Genomic DNA, 6,426 nt, shown 5'->3' on the forward strand with positions numbered 1-6,426 from the left:
TCACAGTCTATCCCGCCCTCCTCCAGTGTATACTGTGTATACAGTGTATACAGTGTATACTGTATCTCGCAATGTCTAGTGCACACCGTAGTCCACACTCTCTCTGCCAGGGTCTGGGACTGCACTAACTCTGGGAAAAGCTTTCTCTCTCGTTGGCATTCGGAGATGAAAGTATGCAAATGAGCGCCCCCACGGCTAATGGCCTGCAATTATATCTTACATAATATTTCATTTCAGTGTATTGCATTATGCTTTCCGCGTTCATAATAATTGCATACTCATTAGCGCGGTGCAGGGAAGAGGTTCTGAAGCCCGGCCACCTGGGTTCGAAGCCAGCTCTGTCTCCTCAGGGGCAAACCCAAGAACCCAGCGGGCCGCACTGCGGGACGTGCAAAGCCCGGGTTCTAAGCTGGAGACCCTGATAGCGTTCACTAGGATCTGTGCGAGTGGCTGTTGTGAAGCTACAGCCGTTTGCTGTGACTTGAGGAAGAGCAGGAAGGCGGTCAGGAGCCACAGGCCTGCCGTGTGCTCAGCTCCACCTCCTGACCATCGTCATTGTTGACCTCCGGTTCCAACCGGGTCAGGAGCCACAGGCCTGCCCGTGTGCTCAGCTCCACCTCCTGACCATCGTCATTGTTGACCTCAGGTTCCAACCGCGGTGACCACGAAATCTCAGGGATGAGTGGCGCAGTCTCTGCGGCCTGAGGCCTGCAGCCCGCCGCGTTCACTGGGGCCCAAAGACTCCCTGGCGGCCCTGAGCATGCTGTGCGCCTGAGCCTGGACCGCAAGGCCAGAGACTCCCTGGTAACGGTGATCACAGGCCCGCCCACCTGCTCTGCAGCCAGCAACCGCATCTGACTGCCCACGTGCTGGAGAATTAACGCCCAGGCCCCCGAGAACGGCAGATCGCCCAGTACGAGTGACCAGACGGCCGCTGGGGCACGCTGGTTGGTTCACAGTCCACCCCATTACTTTTCAGTCTGGGATTTCGAGGGGGTAATATTGAGGGGCGGGGTTTGGTTTCCAGGGAGTTGAGTCAACGTAGTAAATCCGCGTAGACCTTGCCGGTCAGCGCCTTCCAGACAGGACACGCATTTGGGGGTCCCCCTGCGCCTGTGTGACCCTAGAAAACTCACGTCTACCCCAATACAAAACCAACCAGCCATATGCTTGTGGAACGTTGTTTTAAAGTTTAAATTACATCTAAAATAAAGGATCGGCTCCAGGAACCATGAGATTGGAGAGAGCACACTGGAGCAAAGCTGGCCTGCGGCCATGTTTGGCCCCCGGCATCATCTGCCAGTCCAGCGGACGTCCCCCTCGGCTCTCGTCCTGAATTGGATGGCTGTCCCCTCCCCTTGTGTGCCTCTCCTACAGACCTGTATCTACGGGAATATTCCAAAAAGGGTTTCCTTCCCAGGTACCTGGGAGACGCCTCCATTTCAGGACCCGCGCTCTGTTGGTTGTGACACTGTACCCCGACATGCCCCAGGGTGACACTCGAGTTCACCTGCCAATCTTCTGGTGGGGTGTCCTGCCTGCTCAGCGGGGCCCGGCTGGCCTCTGGGGCGCAGGGCATGCATGGGGACACTTTTCCAGATCAAGCACCTACTTTGCCCCTCACGGGGCTGCGGTCAGGGGGTCATTTAGCATTCAAACCAGAACGCCACGACCGGTATCGGTACTATGACAGACAGAAGCCACGCCGCATGGAGGGCGTCTAAGACGTTCATAGAAACTGCTGGGTGCCGCCCAAAGCAAATGAGTATGATTGTTTTAAGCCGCCAAGCGCTACTTCGTGAGGCTTGGGTTTCTTCCCCAAGGGGGAGAGCTGCCCGTGTGTGCTGATCTGAAACGCCTCCCCGCTGAGGGCCACAATTCCTTCCTCAGTCCCATTTTGAGAGTTGGTGAGTCTGTCCCCTGTGCCACGTGGTTCCAGCCTTCACATCAAGCCCTCCTTGGTCCCGGGGGACAGGAGAGCCTGGCCGAGTCACCTGTCCTGTTACCCCTCCCCCCACTCCAGGCCATCGGCGCCTCCAAGGCCGGTCAGGAGCTCTGCGCCTGCCCCCCCCACCCGCTGCAGATCTGTTTCCACGGCGATTTCATCATGCCCCATGACGGCTAGACGGTGCACACCACAGATCACGTTCAACTCCTGAGCAGTGCACACCACAGATCACATTCAACCCCTGAGCGGTGCACACCACAGATCACATTCAACCCCTGAGCAGTGCACACCACAGATCACATTCAACCGATCACATTCAACCCCTGAGCGGTGCACACCACAGATCACGTTCAACCCCTGAGCGGTGCACACCGATCACGTTCAACCGATCACATTCAACCCCTGAGCAGTGCACACCACCGATCACGTTCAACCCCTGAGCAGTGCACACCGATCACGTTCAACCGATCACATTCAACCCCTGAGCAGTGCACACCACCGATCACGTTCAACCCCTGAGCAGTGCACACCACCGATCATGTTCAACCCCTGAGCAGTGCACACCACCGATCACGTTCAACCCCTGAGCGGTGCACACCGATCACGTTCAACCGATCATGTTCAACCCCTGAGCGGTGCACACCGATCACGTTCAACCCCTGAGCTGCTCCATCCGAGAGCGCCGAGTCCTGGCCCCCCTCAAACGCCGTTCACACCCGTTCTGATGAGCTACGCCGCCCCTCACCCACCGGCGCCCCGCGCCAGGCACGGTTCTGAACGCTGTACATATCCGACTTTGACCCACTGTGAAGTCTGAGGGAGGGCTCTCTGTTTTGCAGGTGGAGAAATTGAGGTACCTGACATTAGCCTAACAGTCCACAATGCTGCTGTTGCCCCTTTGACCCAGACGGCCAAGTTTCTAGAATTTTCCATACTGTGACAAGTAGGAAAGCTGGGATTATAGCATGACGCAGCAGACCCCGAGCAAGGGCCCTACCAGGGGCGGGTCCTTTCTGTACCGGCTGGCCTCGGCCACGGGGCCAGGCTCGTGTTTGGACGCACACTTCGCGTTCTTTGTCCTGTGCTGAGGAGTAAGGCCGCTGGTGTAGGATTCCCGGCCAACCCACTTTCTCGGAGGACCTGGTCTCAGAAACCCCGGGAAGAGGAAGCTCTCAAGTCCATTTCGACGTCTCACTTTCTGCCTGGCCAGGCTTTGGTGCTGCCCCTCGGGTCTCTAGATGGCATTTGGGGACACACGGGAGAAAACGGGGAAGAGCGCTCTCCTGCAGCCTCTGCTCCGGCGTGGCTGCTCCGGCGTGGCCTCCGGAACCTCGCTGGACTCAGCACAAAACTGTTTTGGGGTGACAATCTGCCCTCACAGTTTTCTAACCCACACTGCATTCTCTAATCGGCTTTGCTGTGGGGATGGCATCCTGGCAGCCGGCTCCCGCCTGCACAGCCCGCGCCAGCTCTCAGCTCTTCAGTGAGTCCCTGTTGCGCCTCCACCCTTGATGGTTTAGAAAAAAAAAGAGCTGGAACACCAGAGAGGAGAGGATTTCCTTTAAACGCTCAAAACACACAGGTAATGAGCATCCTCCGGGACGGTCCCGATCCAGCCCCGACCGTGTCTCTCGGTCGGTCCTTTGGCTCAATTCTCCACGCGTGCAAGCAAAAACGGAAACCAGCTAAAGCCACAGAGATGTTAGGATGATTGATGGCGGACCGGAGACTCCCCGCCTCTCAGTGGCTCCGCTGCACCCCGACAGCGCCCCGAGGCAGGGATGAACATCGGCTGGGGTTGTGGACATCTCTGCTGACGTAAAGGTCACTTACCACGGGGGACAGCCCCTCCCCCACCTCCCCCCGCTCTCACACACCCTCGCCGGTCTCCTCCTATCCGTTTGGATTCATTCGGGTCTCACCAGCCAGCCGTTCCCGGTTCGCTAGGTCTGCTGGGTTTATGAACTTGCTCTAAATCTCTTGAAAGATGCCGAGTCGGGGGGCTGGTGTGGACCACCAGGGCCGCTGGGCTGAAGACACCAGCGTCTGAGCACCTGTGCGCTCGCCGGCCGACCACCAGCCTTCTCTGGGGCCGTGAAGATTCTCCGGTCCAGGTGGGACCAAGGGAAGCCGGGCACAGATCCGGGCCGGAGTGAGCTGTGGGGCTGGCAGGGGTGGGCAGATCCCGTTGGCAAAGATCGCAGCCGAGCAGAGGAAAACCTGGCTGTGCCCAGATGGCTGCACGGCCCTCACCCCTCCCTGAGAGCCCATAATGCTCAGATCACACAGCCCGGGGACTCAAGGGGCATGGGTCACCTCCAAGACGCTAGCCATCTAGAACATTCCCTGTGTGAAATCTCTTCTCTGCCAGTGCTGATGTCAAGATGCTCCAAGGCCCAGTTCAAGATAAAACAGTCTCCAGTCTTCAAACTCTGACCACTCTCAGTTCTTTTGCCTCCCAGGGGTGTCTGTACCCCTAAAGTGTAAGTCCTGTCAAAGAAGCTCGGGGGCTCCGGCTCTCGGTGTGTTTCCACGCAGCTCCCGGCTGACCGTGGAGGCTCGCTCCGGGACGCGCCCACGGCCCAGGGCCCCCAGGGGGGCTGCGTTTTCCCCTTCACGCGCGGATGGAAAGGCCCACCGGCCCAGACCCTGGGTTTCCTGCGGCTTTCCCTCCTACCTGCTCAGCGCGCCAGCCAGAAGAGCTCCCAAGCCTCTCACTCGGCACGCAGGGAGTGCTTAAAACAGCACCAGCCGAGCTTGTCGGGATAATGCCACACGGGCCGTCCTTCTGTGAAACACTCAAGTGGCAAACTGGGAGAGCATTTTCAAGACCAAACTTGGCCTGCCTTCAGGATGACGGCCGCGTTTGGAGGGATCCCGGGGTCCAAGGAGAACGGAAAAGAGACAGGGGATGCCGGAAGAATCCACTTGAAAACTACACAGAGCCATGGCCCTTTAAATCGACTTTCTTCACAATGGCGGGCTCTCAAATGGTGCTCTGGGACAGGGGCTTTTAACAAACAATAATGCTAGTTAAGTAATCCATTCCAATGACTTGACTGAAATAAATTTTAAAAAGTGGCTTCCGGGAGGAGAACTGCAAACCGTGGGCCCTTATTTATATTGCCGCTGCCGCCTTCCTACAACCTCCTCTTCACTTCTTTATTCTTTACTCAAAACAGACAGCACTGGGCAAAGAAGTGGACCACATGAGTTTCGTACCATCTCCCTCAATCATGAGTGCAATTCAGTGTGAATGGGGGCGGGTGCACACGCGTGCGCGCGCGAGCGCACACACACACACACACACACACAATACACATATAGGCACATGGAAAGTTCTGTCAAAGTGGATGGAGCTCATCACAGCAGTAGTTCCTAAAGTAGAGGAGAGCGTTTATGACTAAGACCCCATGGAGACACACCTGAACCCATATACACACCACAAGACCCCTTGTAAAAACCAGCAACAATCCCAAGAGTCAAACCATAAGACTGGGCAGAGAAGAAAGAACTATCAGCCGGGCACCGGTGCCTCACGCCCATAAACCTAGCTACTCAGGAGGCTGAGATCTGAGGATCATGGTTCAAAGTCAACCCAGGCAGGAAAGTCCTTGCGACTTTTCTCTCCAATGAACCACTCAGAAACCAGAAGTGGAGCTGTGGCTGCTCAAAGTGGCAGAGTGCTAGGCTTCAGCCAAAGAACTTGGGGACGGCGCCCAGGCCCTGAGTTCAAGCCCCGCAGCCGACAACGACAATAACAAAACAAGGACCATCCTTCATCCACAGACGCCGGTGAATTTCCCAGTGGAAGACACACAATGGGCCGGCCTGCAACCGGAAGACAAAACCAAAGGTGTGGACGGGGCAGGAAAAGGGAGCTGCTTTCTCCTCTTCCGCAGGCTCGCTCCCACCCGAGTCTTTCAGTAGAAGCCGTTTTCTAGAAGGGCGACAACCTGAGCTTTAGTCAGCCGAGCCCTTTCCTGCTCAGGCTGGGAGGAGGGCATCTGAGGGAGGGCCACCGTCACTGGAGAGCACCACAGAGCAGGAGACACGGCCATTCAGTGCCATTTGTGTGGCGCCGGCTTCTGGTCTAATTGTGGGAGACTTTAGTAGTGCACCCCTTGGCGGCACACAGACGGATGCAAGGAGCCGGATCCAGCAGGGATTTCACACCCCGTGCGTGTAGACCCGAAGGACACGGTGTCCTCTGAAGGTGTTATCTCTCAGTGTCTCAGGGACCCTCGCCGGCAGGCCATGAACGGAGACAGGCAAACATCACCCGGCTAGCGAATGTCCGGTCTGGACACAGGGGGCCGCCGGGAAGGGCTCTGGGCTCTGAGCCCAGCGCCACCAGCCTGCCACCAACTTGCTGGGCGCTCAGAGCCACCGCCCGGGCTCGGGATGGATGGGACGGAAGGAAAACACGGCACGGCCTTAGCGAGGCTGGAGAGAGAAGGGCGGGCGGCTCCTAAAGG

This window comes from Dipodomys ordii, unplaced genomic scaffold, assembly GCF_000151885.1.
Source record: "Dipodomys ordii isolate 6190 unplaced genomic scaffold, Dord_2.0 Scaffold112, whole genome shotgun sequence".
Lineage (NCBI taxonomy): Eukaryota > Metazoa > Chordata > Mammalia > Rodentia > Heteromyidae > Dipodomys > Dipodomys ordii.